Raw genomic sequence first — 23,842 nt, forward strand, 5'->3', positions numbered from 1 at the left:
GGTGCAATATTTAAGGGAGCGCTCACACTCAGGCACTCACTCTGCATTCCTATGAAGGGAGAGAGAATGCATACCTCCTTAAATGTTGCTCCCTGTGCTCTTAACTCACCGCATTCTAGTTCTGACTCTGCTAATAGAGTAACTACTTAATAAGCTTTAGGCAAATTCAAGAAACTTCCAAATTTTGCATGAGATTGGGAATTATCCAGCATCACATTTATTTTTCAGCATTATACTCATTTGACAAGCCTGTCCCACTTCTTTTTTTAACCTTTACCTCTTCATCTTGCAGTCATTTGTCAATATACAACGATTTTAGGGAGAGTTTGTTGATGACATGACTCAGAAAACCTCTGAATAATATTTGCCAGCACAGAAGTGAAGCAATAACTCTACTAAGTGACACATTCAGAAATAACATGGAATAAGGGATAGAGGATTGAATTTTTACTCACTTACTTATATTTTCATAGCTCAGTGTCTGTTGTGGAGCCAGAATTATACAACTCATTATCTAGGTCAATCTCGTGAGCCATCCTGTCAGCACAGATGTGCTACTTTTACACTAGAATTCTCGGCGGTAAAGTCGATCTCAAGCTGGCACCTATTATTAATAAAAGTGTTAAATAAATCAATTAGAGAAAAAAACAATGAAATCGATGAAGCCTGTGCAACAAGCGCAATAAGCTGTAAACATATCTTCATTTTATAAGGAATTGTGTTGATTATTTACAATTGTGGGAGGTCAGTAGTAGCCTCTCTGTGTTTGTGCTGGTGGTATTGGCTCATTGGTTGTAAGCAACAGAAACTGACTCCAAATAAAGGAAATGTTTCAGAAAGTAACATCAGGTCAAACAAACAAACAGGTTCCAAAAAAAACTTTTGGAACAGTCTAGAAGCAAGACAGCTCCAAGGAGCTAAATAACAAGAACATATATCTGTAGTCTCATCAAGCACAAATAGGGTAAATCTCCACCAACCATTTTCCTCACATGATTCCACTCAAGTTTTGTTTTTGCATTATTTTACTCAAGACTAGTTCCTAGGACAGTAGGTTAATTTCCTGGTTATGATCATATAGACATATGATCACGATGATACACCACAACCAAGAGAAAGAAAAGCATTCTCTTGAAAAGTTCTACCAACACTACACACAAACAACAGATTTCTATTACTTGGGTACAGTTAGAATCAGAAAACCTTTGCTGGCCTACTTTACACATATTCTGGGCAAATCGCCAATTTGTGTTGAACGTGGACAAAATCATTTTATTGTGATACTTTACTGTAGCAGTCATATCACATTTGTTCAGATTTCAAAAGCACAAAGCTGTGTCCATAGGCATATGGTTGAATTTTGAAGCAAAAAATAAATAAAAAGAAAAACTTGGTGTTGCTGTATCTTAATTCAGCAATTTGGCTACTCAAAGACTATTCTGCCATCTATTAGTAAATGAATTGGACTAATCTCTCTGTTAGTTGTGTTGAAATGATTTGCCGATAGGTATGGAGAGTGAGAATATCCAAGACATAGATTTTTAAACCCCCAATTTTATCATAGATTAGCCCTTCCCGCCCTCCGCCCCGGAGGATGCTTAGAAATGTGTGCACAATCCAGATAAGCTGGGTACAAGGACACTATTATTAATTCAGGCATTGACCCTAGTTACTAACGTAGAACTCCAGTGATGTTGGCTGGAACATATAGAAGACTCTTTTGTCTGGGTTTATTAGGACTAAGTAGCCTGGAACTAATGCACTCTGAAAGTCTTGTTTTTCTGCTTTTCTGGAATTACAAACCTGATTTTACTCTCAAATTCAAGGCAAGTCCAATGCAGGTTTTGTCCTTCCCAGTGAAAAACAAAGGCAAAGTCAAAAGTGTGTAAGAGTTCAGCTGCCCTCAGCTACCCAAGTCAGAAGTTTGCACTGATTCACAGCTTCTCCCAAGATAGCTGCATCTAAGCCTCACTGAAAGACTATAAAGAGAGGACCCAGCACCAGCTTCATGGGCTTGTGATCTGTGCAGTTGTCCTGGACTCAAAGGAACTTCACATACTTGGCTTAACATACTGCAGTCCCCTGTTGAGGCTGTTAATAACTCAAACAAAAGGCTTATACTTTTATTGCGTGCTAGGCCTTGCGTGTTATACAGCTGATGCTAAGAAAGGCAGAAACAAAGGAAGCCAGAGTGGCTTATAAGTGGGAACACCTAGGCCACAAGTTGCCGCAGCTTTTAATCTCTTTAAATAAATGTCATCTCTTGACACTCTAGCCAGATACAAAAAGGGGGGATTCAGGCAATCCATATTTAACATGCTTTCTTCTTAGGAAGGGCAGAAAAGCTAGGAGACAGGTGAAAATGATGAAGAAGAATCACAGTGTTTCCACCACTAGAAGCCAGCTCTCAGCCAGCAGCCTTTGGATCCAGACCTCAGACACGTTGATTTATCCAAGACAAATCACTTTTCTGAAACATAAAATGTTTTGATAGGCAGGGTGCGAGAGAAATGGATGAAAGTGATCAACAGGTACAAACTTCCAGTTATAAATAATTCCTGCAATGTAATGTACAGCATGATGAGATAGTTAATACTCATGTGCTCAGTCGTGTCCAACCCTTTGTGGCTCCATGGGCAGTAGCCCACCTGGCTCCTCCGTCCAGGGAATTTTCCAGGCAAGAATACTGGAATGGGTTGCTACTTCCTGCTGCAGGGGAGCTTCACAACCCAGGGATCCAGCACACGTCTCTCGTGTCTCCTGCATTGATTCTTCACCACTAGTGCCTGCTGTGGGCTCAGTTGCTTCAGTTGTGTCCAACTCTTCGCAGCCCGGTGGACTGTAGCCTGCCAGGCTTCTTTGTCCATGGGATTCTCCAGGCAAGAATCCTGGAGCGAGTTGCCAATACCTTCTCCAGGGGATCTTCCTGACACAGGGATCAAACCCATGTCTCTTTCGTCTCCTGCGTTGGCAGGCAGGTTCTTAACCAACTGCGCCACCTGGGAAGCCCAGTTAATACTACTGTATTACATATTGGAATCTGGCTAAAAGGCTAGATCTTAAAAGTCCTCATCACAGGAGAAAAAATACATGGTGATGGTTGTTCACTAGACTTACTCTGATGATCACTTCACCATATACAAATATATTAAATCATTACATTTTATGTAATGATTGAGCTACTTGTCATTTATATCTCAAATATATTTGTGTGTGTATTTGAAATTGGTTGTTCTCCAAGAGTGAGGATTAACTCCTTGGATGAATTGACCTTGCTATTTTTTAAAAAATATGCTCTTTAAAAAATTTATTCAGCCATTTGTTGTATGAAATTTTCAGGGAATTTTGTTAGGTTCAAGAGAAAATCTAGCATTCTATCCATTATTATTGAAGGTTAACGTTTGACTTAGAATATAGTTGAGTACAGAATGCTGTATCTCCTAGTAGAAAAGTATTCTGTTAAAGCCAGATATTCTAACATGTTATTCATCTGTTTAAAATCTTTCAATCTGTTCTCATTGTAGAAAGTTGAATAAAAATGAAATTCCGAAGTTGAGGCCACTCATACTCAGATCTTGGTGTAAATATCACTTGGTGATAGAGGTCTTCCTTGTCTTTCCAAATCAAATCAGGACTCTTGATGTGCTCTCTTAGGGCATCTGCTGTTTAACATGACAGCATTTTTCAAAATTAAAAATAAATTTGATGGCAATATAGTTGATTTACAATGCTGTATTAGTTTTAGTTATATAGCAAAGTGACTCAGTTATATTTGGGTTGGCCGAAAAGTTCATTTAGGGTTCCCAGAAGACATTGCAGAAAACCCAAAATGAACTTTTTGTCTTACTCAATACATAGGCATATATCTATTCTTCTTCAGATTCTTTTTCTATATAGATTATTGTAAAATATTGAGTATAGTTCCCTGTGCTACACAGTAGGTCCTTGTTTTTTTTATCTGTTTTATATTTAGTAATGTGTATATGTTACTCCCAATTCACTAGTTTATCCCCCCACCCACCTTTCCCCCTTGGTAACCATAAGTGTGTTTATTTTGTCTATGGGTCTGTTTCTGTTTTGTAAATAAGTTCATTTGTATCATTTTTTATGTTCCACATGTAAGTGATATCATATGATATTTGTCTTTGACTTACTTGACTTATTATGATAATCTCTAATTTCATCCATGTTGCTGCAAATATCATTATTTTGTTCTTTTTTATGGTTGAGTACTATTCAATATCTATGGCTGAGAGTATACTTCATTTTCTTTACCCATTTATCTGTCCATGGACATTTAGGTTGCTTCCAGCTCTTGGCTATCATAAATAGTGCTGCAGTGAACATCAGGTTGCGTTATCTTTTTGAATTATGGTTTCTCTGGATATATGCTAAAGAGTGGGATTGCTGGATCATTTTTTAAGGACCCTGCACACTGTTCTCCATAGTGGCTACACCAGTTTACATTCCTACCAACAGTGTGGGAATGTTCCCTTTGCTCCACACCCTGTGCAGTATTTGTCATTCGTACTTCTTAAAAAATTTTTAATTGGAGGATAATTGATTTACAATGTTGTATTGGTTTCTGCTGTACAACAACGTGAGTCAGCCATAAGTATACACATGTTCCCCCCATCTTGAGCCTCCCTCCCTCCCCCCACCCCATCCCACCCCTCTAGGTTGTTACAGAGCACCTGGTTGAGCTCCCTTTAATCTTGGCCGTTCTGATTTGTGTGAGGTGACATTGCAGATTTTGTAGACGTCATTATTTGATGTTTCTCTTCCGTATTAAGGCTTCCCTGGTGGCTCAGACGGCTAAGCGTCTGCCTACAATGCAGGAGACCCGGGTTCGATCCCTGGGTTGGGAAGATTCTCTGGAGAAGGAAATGGCAATCCACTCCAATATTCTTGCTTGGATAATCCCATGGATGGAGGAGCGTGGTAGGCTACAGTCTATGGGGTCGCAGAGAGTCAGACACGACTGAGCAACTTGACTTTCACTTTTTCACTTTCTTTCTTCCGTATTAAGCTGTATACTTCTTAAGGAAAAGAGCCAAACTCCACTTACTCTCCAGTATATGACAAGCACTGTGCATGGTTCCTAAGGACATAGTACATGTCACATAAATATACATGGACTTTTTTTAAAAATGCATGGACGTTCATACCCTATATTTAAAGTGACATCAGAGGCTCTAAGGTACAGAGGCTCTAAGATGTGAACAGACATGGCATCTTCAAGGACCAGAAAGAAGGACCAGAATCCCTGGGATGCAGAGAGCTAAGGCTTAGGGAGAAGAGGAAAGAAGTGAGGGACCCAGGAACCATGTAAAGCAAAGGCCTTGAGGGACAGAGTAAGAAACTAAAGGTGATAGGAAACCATTGCAGAGGTTTAAATTGTTGAGGTCTATACTGAAGATGACATCTGTATTATAACACCATAGTATTTTGGAACTTAAGTCTGAAGCATAAAACTTAATTCAATATCATTTAGAGGAGAGGTGAGCAAACATTTCTATAAAGAGCTGGAGAGTAAATATCATAAGCTTCTCAAACCATGCGGTCTCTGTCGCAACTGTTCAACAATCTCATGACTGTGTGAAAGTAGCTACATAGATTTTTTAAAAATAGGTATTGCTGTGTTCCAGAAAATCTTTATTTAGAAAATTAAGCAGAAGGTCCGCTTTGGCCCATTGGCCTTAGTGTACCAGTCCCTGTTCTGGCAGAACCTGGGAGCATGTGCATCTGGGTCATAAGGGATGCCTGCTAGAAAAATGGATTCTTGTGTCTTCCCTCAAACACGCTGAACCTAAATCTTTAGGTTTGAAATCTGAGAGTCTAACAAGTTGTCCTAGACAGTTCAGTGTATGAGTAAGTTAAGAACCACTGGTCTAGTGGTTCCCTGGGTCCAGGCCATTCCCCTGGGGACATTTCTAGAGTACTAAAAAATGTAACCAATTGATCTAGGGTAGCGCACACATGAGGGTGGTTTTTCACCATGAAAGGACTGTTTGGGATGCTCTGTATTCAGTTCAGGGCACAAGGCAGGTTGCAGGAACTGGCCAATAAATCAGAGTGAAGCGTTTCAGGAGACTGTCAGGCAGGGCATATGGTTAGTAGCAAGGCAGAAAGCTCTGCTTAGATAAGGCTGCGGAGATCAGCCCTTCCTTTGAGTTCCCCAGTTTTAATTATTGATGCTAAAAATACTTTTCCCTTAATTGTTTTGTGAAAATAAGTTAAATAAAGAATAAAGCTGTGCCATACATGCACAGGCAAACATTGCACTCTTTTCACATAAACACTGGGATGATTCCTCAGAGTGTTCCTTTTCAAATGTGGTTGCAAAATAACACCCACGGAATGTATTTCCAACCACAAAATACTGTGACAGTAAGCAGACAGCACAAGAGAGCCTGTTATGCTTTATAGATTGCAATGATTATATTGTGGGAGCAGTTGATGCATTTGCTGGTGTTCATTCTATTTCACATTTGCATTTAAATTCCTGCGGAACAAAGATAAGATAAAGAGGGAAACAAATGACGCTTATTTGCTGTTGTATTGAACTCCTATTATAAGTGTTGCTTTAAAAGTGGGTGAAGCTTGGCAGGGAAGCATTCCACGTGTTCTTTACAAAACATCAGATACACATTCAATCATCAACTAGAAATATGCAGGAGAACATGTCCCTAGGGCTTTAATAAAATCATAAATCAATAAGGAATAACCCAAAGTGTGGTTGCATACAAGGAGCAAATGAAATCCTCAATATTCTCTTTGACACATTTATCCACATTTTATTGATACATAAGAAATGTAGAACTGCATTTGAGTTTTGAAAACAGTATCCTTTTTATTTCAGGCGTATTTTTAAAGCATGGCTTGATATTCATGTTTCTTCTTTCAAATAACCTGTACATCCACAGTGTGATCCTTTGATGAATTTATGCAGATCAGTTCTATATCCAGGGTAATTCTTTCTGCTCCTCTAAGCTCTCTATTTTGTTGGGATCCAAGGAAAAAATCTCATAGAGTTCAATTGCACATTCCATGCAAGAAAAACACCTGCCTCCCCAAATGATGTGTTTGCCATCATGAACTCTTTTCTGGATGTTGGCAGTGAGAGTCTGAAAGCATTCCTCAAAAGTGGGGTCTGAAGAATACTCTTAATAAGAAACATTCCACAAAAACTAAATTTGGTTGTCAAATTTAGTATTATGACTAAGAACCACTGCTTCACTTTGCTTCTTTCTGGAATATTTAAATTCATACTGGCACGTTCAAGGCTCTGAGAAGTCCAGCAGGAAAGATATGTATGAAAACTTTTTTTTTTTTAATCTAACCACTGGCATTGGAACATATATTCCTGGGAACACATATACCAAAAACCCTGATCTAAGTGTTAATTGGTAACTAGCAGTAAGTATGGATTTCCCTGGTGGCTCAGATAGTAAAGTATCTGCCTGCAATGCAGGAGACGTGGGTTCTATCCCTGGGTTGGAAAGATCCACTGGAGAAGGAAAGGGTTACTCACTCCAGTATCCTTTCTCCTCTCGCCAGAGGAGCCTGGCGGGCTACAGTCCAAGGGGTCGCAAAGAGTCAGACATGACTGAGTGACTACCATACTTTATAGAGGTAAATATGTGCTCCTGCTTTTTGAATATTACACTTTTATGTCCTCTAATGCATATTTTAATATATGCTTTAGGCATATTCATTTATTTGTCATTCATTCAGCAAATATTTGAGGAAATTTTCTGTGCCAGGGACTGTTGGGTGCTGGGAATACATCAGTTCAAAAGCATATTTTAATTTTGTTTTCAAAATATATTAGTCACTAATATAAATAACATGTTATATTAAAAATCAAAGTATTGCAACACATCAAATAAATACTGTTTCAGAATCTTAAATCAAGTGGTCAGGAAAAGTGCAAAATAATAGGTATTTTTTCCTTACATGTCATTAGGGTAACTTGAAGTGAGCAGGTACCTTATTTATTGTTGTGACTCTCTCTGGAATACTGACAATGATGCATTTGAATAACTCACAGTTATGAGATTTAGAATCAGAAGCAAAGAAATTCAGAAGCATTAATTTCAGCCTCTTGCTTTAGCTGAATTTCTATGATCTAAATCAGTCCCTTCAAATGTTTTGAAAATCAGATCATAAACAAAATTTTATAAGCTGCCTCTTTTAGAATGTGAATTTAGAATGGCACAAACCTGGCCCATTTTTTTCAAATGTTAGGCAAGTTGGGTTATAAAATCTATTTTTGGAAATAGTAAACATTTTTAAAATTCATAGCAGCTTCAAGCTGTAGATTTAAATAATAGCACACGGGGAAAAAAGTAATTCTGATTCTCATTCTTATGTAGCTTATATCCCTTCAGCCATGTCAGTAGAGCTGAAAGGGGTTGCCAAGTTAATTTGGTCAAGTGGTTTGCACAAACCATACATCTTATTAAGTATGACTCTCATTTGCTAGTTAGAAGACCCAGTTCAAACTGGCTGAAATAAGTAATAAGAATAATAAGTAAATAAGAACAACAATAATGAAATGAATAAGACTAAAAATTGGTTTAGGAGGTAACTCATATCACCTCACAGTGCAGGGGCATCATTTGCTCAGGCCTGTCTAGATTCAGGTATAAACCGTGTCACTGGGATGTGTATCTCTCTTGTCTTCAGGTTTGGAACGGCTCTCAGACAAGACCCCCCACCTGCTGGGTCCCAGCAGTATCAGACTTACAAAATTCCTCCAACTGGAAAACCCAACACAAAGAGCAATCTTTTTCTTAATGATTCTCAGAACTGACTCTCATTAGGTGATCCTGACTCAGATGCTTGTACTGCAACCAATCAGAGTAATCAACAGAGTAGAGTGCCCTGCTTGGCCAGGCCTGGGAAATGCTTTATTCCCATAGTTGGCACAGACCAATGGTGAATGATACAGTGTGGGTTAGATGTGGTTCTTCCTGAAGGTAATTGGGATGCAGCTGCCCATTGAAGGAGGAATTGAGGCAGGGAAGGCAAAACCAGTCTGTCCATTATGTTGTTTTCAAATGAGCATGAACATAGAAGCATGAGGTGTGAAATAAACAAAAAGAGGACATTTCTCATTAGATAGTCCTGGGGGAGAGGAGGAAGGATCCAGAGACCTGATGATTCAGACACTCCTCTCAACTCTAAGGGAAGCTGTCCATCTGTCCTGATTTTCCTGGGATGATCCTGATTTGTGTCTGTTGTCTAGGGTAATTACTAATGGCACCCCTTTTACTCTCAGAAGTATTCTGGTTTGCTTAATAAAATTTAAGGTTGCCAGATCTTGGGGAATCTCTGAAATCTATTACTGTTGATCAGACACAAGTACAAAACTCTTAATGTACACCATGGCATTTATCTCAATAAATGCTTCCAAGTTTCACCTGAATAATATGAAGATCTTGGAACATTTTCCTTCTAATCATCCTCTCCCATTTTACTTCTTTCCTATACAAAATTAAACCTTATTGTTATCATTCATGCAAGTAATGTGTAGAGTTACCCACCTTTAATAAATTCTGTGTTTATCACTGCTTCATTTTTGTTGGTTTTTTAAGTTATCCGCTAGGTTTTTTTTTTCAATGAATGGATAAAGACGTGGTACATATAGACATATTCACAATGGAATATTACTCAGCCATAAAAAGGAATGAAATTGGGTCATTTGCGTAGATGTGGATGGACCTAGAGTCTGTCATACAGAGTGAATTCAGAAAGAGAAAAGCATCATATATTAATGCATATATGTGGAATCTAGAAAAATGGTACAGATGAACCTATTTACAAGGCAGGAGTAGAGACGGAAGATGCAGAGAACAGACTTGTGGGCATGGGAACTGGGATGAATTAGGAGATTTGGGTTGACATGTATACATACTACCATGTATAAAGTAGAGAGCTAGTGGAACCTACTGTATAGCTCGAGAGCTTAGCTCAGTGTCCTGTGATGACACACAGGGGCGGTGTGAGGGGGTGGGAGGGAAGCTCGAGAGGGAGGGAATATATGCATACTTATAGCTGACTCACTGCACTCTGCAGCAGAAACTACCACTGTTTCTTGATCTCAGTCCTTCTCCTGAGATAAATTTTTGTCTTCCTGAACTAATGCTTTGGAACCTTTCTACTCAAACCGTGGCCTCCTGACCAGCATCATCAACATCATCTGGAAGCTTATTAGAAATGCAGAATTTGGGGCCCACTCAATTAGATTCTGTAGTTTAACATAATACCTGAATAATCTGTATATGCATCAAAGTTGAAGAAGCCCTATTTTAGGACAGAGATTGGACTGGCTGCCCATTAGAATCTCCTAGATGGCCTAAAAACCCAAGTATTAATGTGTGTGTGTGTGTGTGTCTGTGTGTGTGTAATATATGTATATTTAGAGATAGACATATAGGTGCCAGACCCTTCCTCAGACCAACTAAATTAGAATCTCTGGGCATGGGGTCAGAAGTTACCCTAGAAATTCCTTTCTCACTGTTGTTCGGTCGCTAAGTCACATCCAACTCTTTGCGACCCCATGGACTACAGCATGCCAGGCTTTCCTGTCCTCCACCATGGCCCAGAGTCTGCCCAAGTTCATGTCCATTGAGAAACTGATGCCATCAAAGCATCTCATCCTTTGCCACCCTCATACCCTTTTGCCTTCCATCTTTCCCAGCATCAGGATCTTTCCAATGAGTCAACTCTCTGTATCAGGTAGCCAAAGTATTGAAGCTTCAGCATCAGTCCTTCCAATGAATATTCAAAAAGTTTCTTAATTTAGGATCTTTTGCTTAGTCACTCAGTCATGTCCTACTCTTTGTGACCCCATGGACTGTATCCCACCAGGCTCCTCAGTTCATGGGGACTCTCCAGGCAAGAATACTGGAGTGGGTTGCCATGCCCTTCTCCAGAGGATCTTCCCAACCCAGGGATCAAACCCAGGTCTCCCGCGTTGAAGGTAGATTCTTTACTGTCTGAGCCACCAGAGAAGCCCCATATTTAGGATCAGTTGGTGACAAATTCTCATTTTCTGTTTGAAAAATATCTATTAATACTATTCATATTGAATAATAGTTCAGTCAGTTACACAATGCTAGGTTGACATTTATTATCCTTCAGTGACTTAAAGATTTAAAAGATTTTCATTCTTTTCTGGCTTTAATTGTTGTTGCTGAAAAATTTGTTGAGAATAACATTTTTCTTTTGTAGACAACCTGAGTTTCTAATTTCTCATAGTCATCAAAATCTTCTCATTTTTGATATTGTGCAATTTTATGGCATTGTGGCTAGGTGTATATTTCTTACTTATCACATTTAGAATTTATTTCATTTTCTTATCTGAGGATTCAAGCTTTTCATCACTTTTGAAAAATTCTTAGCCATATTATTATCCCACATTCTGTTCATTCCTTTTATTTTCAGGAAAGAAAGACTGCAAAACATTTTCCTTTTATCTTCCTGTTTCCTATTCTCTCAAATTTTAGTCTTCTTGTCTCTCTCTTCAACATTCTGGATAAATTTTTTGTATCTTCCAATCTAATATGTGACTAATATACATTAGGTTTTTATTTAGATGCTTTTAATTTTTGGTGTTTGAATTTCTATTTAGAATATTTTATTCCTAGGAGTTCTAATTTTTGGCCCCACTCAGTGGCACATGGGATCCTTAGTTCCCCGACCACAAATCGAACCCGTGCCCCCTGCATTGGATGTGCAGAGTCTTAACCACTAGACCACCAGGGAAGTCCCCAAGAGTTCTTCTTATAACCTGACCAGTTTTTCTTCCATTGTCTTTTTCCCTTTCCTCATTATTTCAGTTCTTTAAAAAATATATAAACATAGTTATGTTACAATTTGAATCTCATAATTCCAGTGTCTAAAGGTTTTTTTTTTTTTCCCCCTGTTGTTTCTGCTGATGACTGCTCACGAACACCTGCTTCCTTGTTTACTTTGCAGTTTTGGAGAGTGAGCTTATGTTCTCCGAAATTTATCTGTGTATATTTTGTGAGGCCTGACTTGAAGCTGTATCCCATCTTTGTAGAGACATTCCATCTTTGCAGAGAAATATGTGTTGGCTTGTGCCATGCTCTATAAAATACAACTAAGTCAAGACCACTTTGATTTCTTGTCTTGGAGTTTCCTGATATATGCTGGTAATGTAAATGTTGAATCCCAAATTTGCCTAAGGGCAGGCCTGTGGTGATAAATTTTTCAGAAGGCACTTTTTTCCATCTAGAATTCAGGATTAGATAAACAGATTCCCTGGTCTGTCTCTTTGCTGACTGGTGATTTTTTTTTTTTTTGTCCCATCCTTTCTTTGAGGAGAAGCACCCCAGCTTCAAGTCATTCACACTGTTAATGAATAAAGTGAGGATCAGAGTTTGCTCAGGGTCACCCAGCACCTGGGAGACAGAGATGAGAAAAGGACCCAGATCTTCTCATAGACCAATCGTTTTTCTCTCCAACAAAACAAGCTACAAAAATAGCAGTGCCTTCTTCTAATAAGAACTCTTCACCTTTGCCTCCAGTTGGACAAGGAACAGCAAGATTCAGTTATCCCTCACAGTTAAGCTTGATGAATTGTAGAAATAGGTTACTTAGATATATTTTAAGAATCATAAGAACATAAAAAAGTCACATGGGATAAGAATTATAGTCCACACTATTCAGTATTTTGTCTTTTATAGTAGCACCAAGGGACATTGGTGTGACATGATGAGAGTTGCCCTTCTTAATATTGTCCTCAAAGGGGGCATCCCTAACTGGGGAAGATCTATCATCCAGGAATTTCTCTAAACCCTTCTTGAACTCTCATTATAGTTTTGGTTTGTACAACCTTAAGGCATGTCTTTATATGGAATTGATCTTATACTAATCAGGACACAGGATAAATAACCCTGAGGTCCTTTTAAAATAGGATTTTAAGTATCACAAATCTTGTTGTATAAGTAGACTGTGCAAATGGAAGGTGTATTGAGGAGTGGTGTGAATCACAGCCACTGAGGTGAACAGGCTGTGTTAAAATACAGGCTTTATCCATGTGACCTTAGGCAAAATCTTTCACTCTTCTGAGCTTCTGTTTCCTTCATGGGAAATGGACAATGATTTTAGGATTATCGGAGGTCATTGTGAAAAAGGAATAAGATAATGCATGTAAAATTACATAGTACAAGACTCATAGTAAGCAGTGATATGGAACTATTCTTAGTATGACCATTATTAATATTTGTATTATTGTTAGTGGGTGACTCTTCATCACGGTTACCAACATCACACAAAAATGTGCATAAGGGCAGAGTAGTATACGAGCAAGAAAAAGTTAATACCTATACTTTCAAATGATTTAGATTTTATGGTTACCAGTGTGTACCAAATAAGAAACCAAATTTTCAGAATACAGTAGTTAATATATCTTTGCATATGCAGTTGTAGGTCCTTCATTTTGAAAAAGAGAAACTAGCAAAGTAAATAAGGTCACTTGCGGTTCCATTCTGGATTATACCCTTATATAAATTGACTCTGATATTTGGTTATCAGGTGCCCTCAATTATCTTATTTTATTTTTGCCGAAAAAAAAAGCATGTAATAGCTCTAATGTTAATAAAATTGAATAGTTTTCCCTGGAAAGTGGCCTCTCCAATTTTTTCTTAAATGTCTCAGTCTGCCCCGACATTTACTTTGCACTAGTAATAACACTCAATTTTCATTGACATTATCTTCCCAATACAATCAGATCAAAAATCGCCAACATCATTCTCATTCCACACCTGCAAGGAGATAATACAGGACAGGGTCTGGCTGATAGCTTCCGCTTCAGTAACCTCTGATTCCACTACTTGAAATGCTCTGAGTGGTTTTCCCTCAGACCAGAGTCAGAGGTATTCGTGTAAAACAGGCGATTCCCATCAGCAGAGATGCACAACATGGCATTTGCCTTTAATTGGACTTCCTTCCTGCTGGGTGCAGAGACTCTGTGAATTAGTAGGTCCCTAAGGGTGACTTGTACGAACTGGAGCCTGTACCCACAGGGACCTTCCCAGGCACATGTTTATCCTTTGCCCCAAGGGCTTGTGCTCAGATCTGTAGGCTGGAAGGAATTGCAATGAAATTTCTAAGAAACGGTTGTGAGCATTTAGGCTGTTCTATCTCAGTTCACAGAAGTATTGATCATGTTTTGTGACACTTTCAACTCCAAACTAAATCTACTCAGGCTTGCTCACAAAAATCAGGAATTGTTCTTCAAACCCTTATCATATAAGTGACTTTCAGCAGGTAACTTAAATTCTCTAAGCCTCACTTGCCTCATCTGTAAAATGGGAACAAATACTAATATTTTTTTAAGAATTATTTGAGAATTCAGTAAGGTAATTCAAGTATAGTACTTCAAGGGCCTGGCATACTTTATATATACATGTGTATATACTCATAGGGCTTCCCTGGTGGCTCAGACAGTAAAGAATCTGCCTGCAATACAGGAGACCTGAGTTTAACCCCTGGAAGGGATCCCTGGAAGATCCAGGGAGAATCCCTGGAGAAGGGAATGGCAATCCACTCCAGTATTCTTTCCTGGAGAATTCCATGGGCAGAGGAGTCTGGTGGGCTATTGTCCATGAGGTTGCAAAGAATGGTACACAACTGAGCAACACTTTGACTTTTCATGTATACTCATAATATTTAATGTTAATGCTAATATTGGCCTACACTAGTTTTTGTTTTTGGGGTTTTTTCCCACAAATAGAGATCTCCATTCCTCAGTTTATATCTGGAAAGCAAAGTGGGCAATTAAAGACATTCTTTAAATGTTGTCCAAATTCTCCTTGTACTTGATAAGCCCAGATGTTTGAGGAAAAACAAAATACATTGGATTATTTGGATAATTTCTCAATTTGGGGTAGGACATTTTTCATATGTTGATTTTTCCTGTGTACATGTAGGGTAACTAACCATCTAGGTTTGCCTGAGACTGAAGGAGTTTCTGGGATGCGGCATTTTCAGTGTGAAAATCATGACAGTCCCGAGCAAACTGGATGAGTTTGTCACCTTATACGTTATAGCTTCTGGAAGGCACTGCAAGGCACTTAAATCTAATGAGCTTTTAAGCAACACATAGGTCTTTTGTAAATTTTAAAAATCCTTTAGTGAAGAAAGTGCCAAGGGAAAGGAAGGGGGAGGAGGGATCCTCCTTAGAGCTGTTTTCAGCTTCAAAAAACAACTCAATGCCAAACTGAAACTGGATTAAAATAAAAGGCCTTCTTTGAGTCTGGAGGTAGATAGTTCTGGATTGGTTTTGTAGTTCAACAGTGTCTTTGAGCAGGGATTCCCAACCCCTGGAGCCACAGACTGGTACTGGTCCATGGCCTGTTAGGAAACAGGCCATACAGCAGGATGTGAGCAACTGGGGAGAAAGTGAAGCTTCATCTGTATTTACAGCTGCTTTGCATCACTCGCATTACTGCCAGAGCTCCACCTCCTGTCACATCAGCAGTGACATTAGATTCTCTCTTAGAAGTGCAAACGCTACTGTGAACTGTGCTTGTGAGGGATCTAGGTTGAATGCTCCTTGTGAAAATCACCCTGAAACCATCCCGCACTGCCACTCGTCCATGGAAAAATTGTCTTTCATGAAACTGGTTCCTGGTGCCAGAAAGGTTGGGGAGCGCTGTCATTGACAACTGGAGACCCTTTGTATTGGTTTTGGCCAAGTTTGCCCTTAGATTCCCTTTGGATTCCTCAAGCATCTCATTCTCTTTACTGCAATGTAAACCCAAAAGGGCAAATAGCAGATCTCTCTTTTACCATCAGGGAGTAAAACTTACTTTCTGAATCTGGCCCAGGCTATTTCCTTTTATGTTTCCAAGAGCTGGATCAACTGCCTGCCCATTACTCAGCCAAGCAAGTGCTTGGAATCACTAGATAATTAGACGAAGCAGAGTTTATCCCCTGGTTTGGGGAAGGGACCAACCTTTGCTAAGCACCTTGTGTGTGGTGCATGCTCAGTTGTGTCTGACTCTTTGCAGTCCCACAAAGTGTAGTCCACCAGGCTCCTCTGTCCATGGAATTTTTCCAGGCCCCAATACTGGTACAGCTTTTAGCACGAACAAAAGTAGGATTTGGTTACAAGAGCAGGAGGGAGATAGAAAGAGCTAATGGCTAAGGTGCAGGCAAACAGCAGAACCTACCATGGGTGGGAAAAAGGGGAAGCCTGTCTGTCTAGAATCTCCTTGTGTTCTTTAGTCAGTCATTCGTCACACAAATGTGAGTACTTCTTGCTGTTAATTTCCCAAGACATAATAGAAAGATGGCAGATGGATCACCATCTATTGGTCGGGGTAGATCGTAAGGCCCAGGGAAGCCATATGAAACTTCTCCCTACCTTAGTTTCTCTCTATCTGACACTTAAGATTAGGCGACCAGCCTTCTAAACTGGAAGACGCGTCTACCAAAGGAAACAGGAACTCTCCATTCTGAAGTTTATTACTTGCCTGCAAATCAAATAAGATATTGATCTTTCATCTCAAGAGAAAGTCTTTCACTGGAACTTTGATGCCCCAATTCTCATAACAAAGTCCCCAACAAAGAAAATGTGATCTGATTTTCTCACCTTTGAAAATCTTTCTCAACTCCCTGAGTGCATTGAGAGTTGAGTGCATCAACTCTCTTGATGCGAACTGAATGTTTATGCTCTTCCTTCCTTCCTGAGATTGCTTTGTTTATTTAGGGATGAGGGTTCAAGGTCACTGAAGTAAATCTTCCTCTGCTCTACCAAGACCCAAGAGCTCTTGTGTAAGTGACCAAACCCTTGTTTATCAGAGACTGGCCTAGTGCAATCAAGGTCTGTTATCTCATTTATACCTCTTACATGCCTTTTATGAGGATATTATAAGGCTTTATTAACTAATGATTATGATATTTCCTATACTTTTCTAGAAATGTTCTATGAATATAAGTGCTATTACTCCTTGGGTCGTTCCCTATTTGCATTAATATGACTTTTAGCATCATCCATGTACTCAAATGTGGGGTCGCTCGCACATTTACTGGCTCCTTAGGAACAAAAGATGACAGTACAGAGTGAGGTTTAATTTTCTTTTCTGCTGTTAAATGATTCTTAAAACCTTTCTGAGAGACCATGAGTGAGAATGATCTGGAAAATAATGACTTCTGATAGTAAAGACCTATTCTATAAAATATTTGATTAGGAGTTAAAGGATAAATCAGCAGTCACATGGCCCTGCCTTTTAACTGAGCATGCATTTAACACGGCTTCCTAGGGGCTTAGTGGTAAAGAATCCAGCCTGCCAGTGCAGGAAATGCAGAAGACGTGGCTTCCATCCCTGGGTCGGGAAGATACTCGGGAGGAGAAATGGCAACCCACTCCAGTATTCCTGCCTGGAAATCCCATGGACAGAGGAGCCTGGTGGGCTACAGTCTACAGGGTCACAAAGAGTTGGACACAACTGAGCAACTGAGCCATGTTTAACATAGCCACAGACTATTCCTTCCATTTGGGATTTCCAAACAATTTAAGGAAAAAGTAGTTGAAGTATATCCAGAAATATATAGGAAATCCAGTATAATTTTGGTGAGGTTCTACCTTCCATGGCTCTATTTTCATATATATTAGAGCGTGTGGCTCTAGGGGGCTTCCCTGGTGACCCAGGGGTAAAGAATTCACCTGTCAAAGCAGGAGGTTCGGGTTAGATCCCTGAGTCGGAAAGATCCCCTGAAGAAGAAAATGGCAACCCACTCCACTGTTCTTGCCTGGAGAATCTCATGAACAGAGGAGCCTGGCGGGTTACCCATCCATGGGATTGCAAGAGTCGGAGATGACTTAACAACTAAACCACCGCTACCATCGTGGCTCTAAGCTTGTCTATAGATGTTTGCAGTTTCTATTTGTGTGCAAATGCACAACAGATGATTTGTTTAGAATTGGGGAAAAGAGCTATTTACTTTAAAGTTATATTGTTTGTACATTGTGGACAAAGTTCTGAATAAGAAGTAAGCATTTAGAAAATCTTCGTTTAATTGGTTTGGTGAATCTAGCTTTCAGTCAAAAGAAATATGTGAACATCTTTTGCCCAAGACAAACATCACATAAAGAAGGAAACACATCAAACTGATTTGTTCTATCCCCTGAAGATAGGAAGGTGGAAGAAGCATAAAGAAAATGAAAGACACGAATTCCTATTAAACGGCACAAAGGATTGGTAAACAAAGCTCTGAACACTGTACTCATAGATATTCTAGAGTGTAACTTTTTTTTCTTTTTCTAATAAGCCACCCTCGTCTGCTCCATCTCGTTCTTTTAAGCATCAGTCATGCATCACACCTACTGAGCTCTTCCACCTCCGATTTCAAATCGGAGGAAAGCCAGCTTCATATTGGTTATACTTTGTTGGGAGTAGAGGGCAGCATGGCAGAGGGGGTAGTGAGCGCCTGTAATTAACATAATGGTTTAAAATATAGCTTTCAAAAGATGAACATTCTTAGACAAACCAGTGATAGTAGGTCATAGGCTGTGCTTTCCTCGCTAATAATTGCAAAATCCATTGCTGTCCCCTTTGAGCTTTTTTTTTAATAAAAGACTATTAAAACTGAATAAAAGCATAATAAGTAGATTAGTTAGAACAATAGTCCTCATGAGAATGTTTTGATTCTGAGTTTAGCTGCTAAAGATAACCCTAAATGCAATCAGGTTTAGCTCCCTGCCTGTGTGAAAGGAAGGTAATACCCTCTGAGATTTTGCCAACAGATGACATTATTTTTTAAGCATCTCTTTCTACATTTAAATTAGTCTTTCCTCTGGGCACTGGCAACAAAACCTTTGTTAAGAATCACCAGAGAAACAGAGCTCAGATAAATGCTCAGTGGAAAATTATTTTTGAGAATTTGGTTTTAGATGTTTCACATCAAAAAGATGGATGGCAGTGCATCCAAGAGGGAGTGCTTTGTGATCCTTCTCTGTCCTCTTTGTGATTTTAAGGATCAAAACTCCCAAGGTGGCCAGAGATAAGGACAAAGGGAGCCGGTGCGATTTTACTAAACATATACACACTGTAAAGGGCAATGTGATCCAATGTCAATGACTCTGTGTCCACATTCTGTTCTCTGCGTTTCATTTTATTAATTGCATTCCTTTCAGCCGGATAGATTCAGATCCCCCTTCTCTCTCATTCTCCAATTTTCTCTGTACACTGAAAGAGCTGTATAACCCCTCAGGGGGAAAAAAAAGAAAAAAACAACCCATTCATAGACTTGGCCATTTAAATTGTCATGAGTGTTGCTACCCAGGTAAGTTCCTCAGATAAGATCATATAGTCAGTACCAATATTCTTTGGAAGCTCCTGCAGCGTGCACATTCGTAGGGAGGCCACCTTCCAGTTTCCGTCTCTTTACCCTTCTATTTCTTCCTCGAGAGGTATATTCTTCTGTATTTTCCTATATCAGACATTTCGACATATGCTTTTCTCTACAGTCTCCTGGACAACTCTGTTACTTTCCCAAGAAGCCCCTGGGCGATCCGTTTTGTCCTCCTTCACTGCCATGTCTCATTCTTTTCCCATTCATCGCTCCTCCTTCATTGCCTCCCAAACCATCACATTCCCTCTGAGTTTTTGTCTCTGTTTGGGTAGGAGAGACTGAAATCTAACACTGTCTCAAGTTTGTAAGTTTGTGTCACCAAACTAAGCAGTGAGACTCTTTCATTTGTCCACACTCGTCCAAATATGACTGTAAATATGGAATCTCATAATAATGCATTGGCAAAAAACGTTCTTTCGAGTTTTCTGTAAGATGTATGGAAAAACTCAAATGAACTTTCTGTCTAACCCAGTAGTTTTACTTTTCTTTTACCTTTTAATGAAGTCCTTAGCCTTATAGCTATCCAAGTGTAGGAGATGAAGATATAAGACTTTGTCAACATAATTTGGTCTCGCATACACATTACCCCACCCTACAGCTTTGTAGCCCTGTAGTGGTGACTTGTGTATATGTGTTTTGTAAATATAATGTGAATTAAAGTGAAATTTATTTTGAGACTGTTTTATTATTCTATAATAGCTTTGAAATAATTGGAGAAGCATTTGAAAATCAGTAAGTCAAAGAGTAAGCTCCTGTTTATTTAGCAGAATCACAAAGCTGGTAAGGAAGCAGTCACTATTATTTTATGAAAGAGGAATTTTGATATCCAATGTGTTGACTTTTTTTCTAAGTCCAGCTAAAGTCAGAGTCATCTGAAGAGCTTCATAGAGCTATACAGACTAAGTCCCATCTTAAGCCTCCTCATCAGTAGCATGGGTAATGCCCCCAGGTGGAAATATTTTTTTAAGTTCCCCAAATCATTCTGACATCCATCCAGGTTTAAGATCTATGGACCTATTCTATTTCATGTTAAAATTTTATGTATGTCTATATAAATGGGTATTGTGTGTATCCATTACATTTATTAATATAAATATATATTTATCATTAGATCATGTTAATTCCTTTAGAAAGTCTATATTTATATTATATATAAACCCAATCTATACCTATAGATGTACAGAACCAGAAATATTATAGGCAGAATGGCCACAAATGTTTTTCTGAAAATTATTCACAGTTGCTGAACTATACACTCTACTTAGAGTGTAAAGGTTATGAGCTCCCCTCCCTGAGATATGAGCATGTCAAGAGCACTGATAGCTCTCCTTAACTGAGCTCACTCTTTTGTGTTGTCTGTTGGAGTAAGGGTTTTTCATGCATTATTTCTTCAATCCTCCCAACAAATCTGTGAATACAGTGCCTGCATTTCTTCTCTCATGCAGTATATGCACCCTCTAAAAATCTTGTTACATGCAAAATCATGCACTGAAAAAAATAAGATAATTTACTGTAAATCTGTGTTGGGGCAGACCATTTAAAGCCTATACAACTTGGTAATCAAGCATCAACAAAATATTGTAATCCTAAAAAATAAAACATAGTGGAGAATTATTAAATTTTAATGTGTGTGAATACATATGTGTGTGGGTATGAGTGTGTGTGTGTGTGTATATATATATATATATATTTACCTTTTAGGTAAATTAAAGGTAAAATGATTAAAAAGAGTAGGAATGGCAAAGACTACTGAGCTATGGAAGCAAGAGCAAAGGCAAAATATGCAAATATCAGGATGAACCATAGATCCTTATAAGACAAAATACAACCAAAATGAGCCACCATCAGATTGTAGGATGAGCAGGAGTCATGCGCAGCAGGGGGCAGGGAGTGCTACATCATTGTTGGTTGACTTGCTGCATTCAGCTGGGTTTTCATCCCGAGGAATGCTGTCATTCCCAACATAAAACATCAACATGCTGGGGAAAACTATATATCAACTAATGAAATTCTAAATTGCATGGCATTGTTCCCTTATTTGCCAACAGCCTAACAGCTTAAATACAACAACAAAACACTTGCTGTAGAAGAATATACCATTCTACTATTAGCCACATCCTACAAATAAGGACATTTTAATCTGTGGACACAGGCACTCTTGAAGAGGGTGCAGGTCCCCCCACCCTGCCCTTCTCTTTCCTGCTCCCTATGTCTAGCATTGAGGACAGTAGAGGAGGGAGTCATTTAAGAAGTGTGATCTTTAGCAAAAATAGGGATGTGATCTTTTGTGATCTTTAGTGAAAATAGGGATGTACAAGTAAAGGAGGAATTGCCTGCCAATTTTAGGAGACATGGGTTCCATCCACCGGTCAGGAAGATCCCCTAGAGAAGGAAATGACAACCCACTCCAGTATTCTTGTCTGGGAAATCCCTTGGAGAGAGGAGCCTGTGGGCTACAGTCCATGGGTCACAAAGAGTCAGGCATGACTGAAAAACTAAACAACAGCAAGAGGTTTGTTATCCACTAGGTGGTTAGGTGGAGAAGGCAATGGCACCCCACTCCAGTACTCTTGCCTGGAAAATCCCATGGACAGAGGAGCCTCGTAGGCTGTAGTCCATGGGGTTGCTAAGAGTCGGACACAATTGAGTGACTTCACTTTGACTTTTCACTTTCCTGCATTGGAGAAGGAAATGGCAACCCACTCCAGTGTTCTTGCCTGGAGAATCCCAGGGACAGGGGAGCCTGGTGGGCTGCCGTCTATGGGGTTGCACAGAGTCGGACATGACTGAAGCAACTTAGCAGCAGCAGCAGGCAGTTAGGTAGACACAGAAAAAGATAAATTTTTAATAGAATTATAGAGCTATAAGAAGACTTTTCCTCTTATGCTAAGATAACTTTTATCTCTACTGGGCTTATTTAATTTATCATGTGTTGCCTCATCATTTACCTTATTTGATGCTCACTGCAGCCCCGTTAAAACTGTTAGGGGAGGTGTCACTGACTCCACTTTGAAGACAGAATGACCAGAACCCAGAGGAGCATCCTGTAAATTAGGAGGAATGAACTGTACATTTTCCCCTCCACCTTGATTCCAATATATGTGTTACTCCACTGCTGAGAAACAGAGATAGACATTTCACCTGCTAATTAATAAAGCCCATCGTACTCTTTCTTGCAGACATAATACCATGATTGGTGTCGTTGAAATGACTTATTATTCAGTTCAGTTCAGTCACTCAGTTGTGTACGACTCTTTGCTACCCCATGGACTGCAGCACGCCAGGCCTCCCTGTTGATCACCAACTCCCAGATTTTACTCAAACTCATGTCCATTGAGTCGGTGATGACATTGAACCGTCTCATCCTCTGTTGTCCCTTTCTCCTCCTGCCTTCAATCTTTCCCAGCATCAGGGTCTTTTCAAATGAGTCATTTCTTCACATCAGGTGGCCAAAATGTTGGAATTTCAGCTTCAGCATCAGTCCTTCCAGTGAACACTCAGGACTGATCTCCTTTAGGATAGACTGGTTGGATCTCCTTGCAGTCCAAAGGACTCTCAGAAGTCTTCTCCAATACCACAGTTCAAAAGCATCGATTCTTCGGCACTCAGCTTTATTTATAGTCCGACTCTAACTTATTATTACCAAGGGTCAAGCTCTTTGGCTTTAAAAGGACTCTGTACTTGGACCTGCCTTGCTTTAGAAAAGATGAATTGGTCATTTAGAGTATGAATTTTGAATTCAGGCAGACTTGGGCTTATATTCTAATTCTATTTTCTTAGTAATTTGGGTACTTAACTTGTTTTGCCTCAGTTTCCTGATCTGTAAAATAGGAACAATAGCTGCCCAGAGAGGATTGTTATAAAGATCAAATATGTACATATGCTAAATCTATAGTACAGTATACACAGTTAACATTCAATTAATAGTAACTATTATTAAGATGTTCTTTTAGAAAAATAGATTATAAAAATCCAGGTAGCACACTCACAAAAGAACTTAAAAATATCTGCCAAACTATGTAAAATATAAGCTCAGTTCTATATCCTAAATTTCCCAGGAATCAGCTGTATGTGAAAGGTAGACCATGTACATGACTATTCATCATTTATAAACTCTTTAAATAAAAAGAATTGAGAAAACTTAAAGCCAGTGACAAAATACAATAACTAGCATTCATTTTTCTTATCCCCTTTGCATACTGCTACGCTATAAAGTATATTCATCTAAGTTATGAGATAGAGAATAGAAAACAATATGGGAAAAAATAGACTGTGAATATATCAACCAGAAGAATCAACATAACTGCTTTTATTGAACCTCAGTGTAAGACTCTGAATTTCTCAGTTATAGACATGAAGTTCATGATACTTACATAGTTTTTTTATTTGTTTGTTAATAAAAATGGGTGTAGGGGTTAGAGAAAAATAAAAGTTACTCAAGAAGACA

At 39.0% G+C, this 23,842-nt stretch overlaps 1 protein-coding gene across 1 annotated transcript in view; it reads left to right on the forward strand.

Annotated features, from left to right (window-relative positions):
- Positions 1 to 23,842, forward strand: part of TENM2 (teneurin transmembrane protein 2) — a 1,394,720-nt gene that overhangs the window by 715,535 nt on the left and 655,343 nt on the right. The gene's annotated exons all lie outside the window — the stretch shown is intronic.

This window comes from Ovis aries, chromosome 5, assembly GCF_016772045.2.
Source record: "Ovis aries strain OAR_USU_Benz2616 breed Rambouillet chromosome 5, ARS-UI_Ramb_v3.0, whole genome shotgun sequence".
Classification (NCBI taxonomy): Eukaryota; Metazoa; Chordata; class Mammalia; order Artiodactyla; family Bovidae; genus Ovis; species Ovis aries.